Raw genomic sequence first — 318 nt, forward strand, 5'->3', positions numbered from 1 at the left:
TGCAACACCCCCACCACAACCCCTCACCCCCTTACGCCCAACCCCCATCCCCTTTCAGCAACATTACAACAATGACTTTGCAACCGAGTATTGAGTACTTGACCGTTTTATGGGGCATAACACCCATGTTATTAAGCCTGTCTTCAGCACATCCCAAAAATTGCTTTTCGCAAATGATGACCCGTTACAACGGCGCTAAAACGTTATTGCCTGCTATGTTACCGGTGAAGCGGAGTAGTTAATATCTCGGGAACCTGTGCCGAATTCGGGAATCGGGAATCGGAATCGGGAATTTCCCTCCGAGTAGGAATTAGGGAA

This window comes from Penaeus monodon, chromosome 22, assembly GCF_015228065.2.
Source record: "Penaeus monodon isolate SGIC_2016 chromosome 22, NSTDA_Pmon_1, whole genome shotgun sequence".
Taxonomy (NCBI): domain Eukaryota; kingdom Metazoa; phylum Arthropoda; class Malacostraca; order Decapoda; family Penaeidae; genus Penaeus; species Penaeus monodon.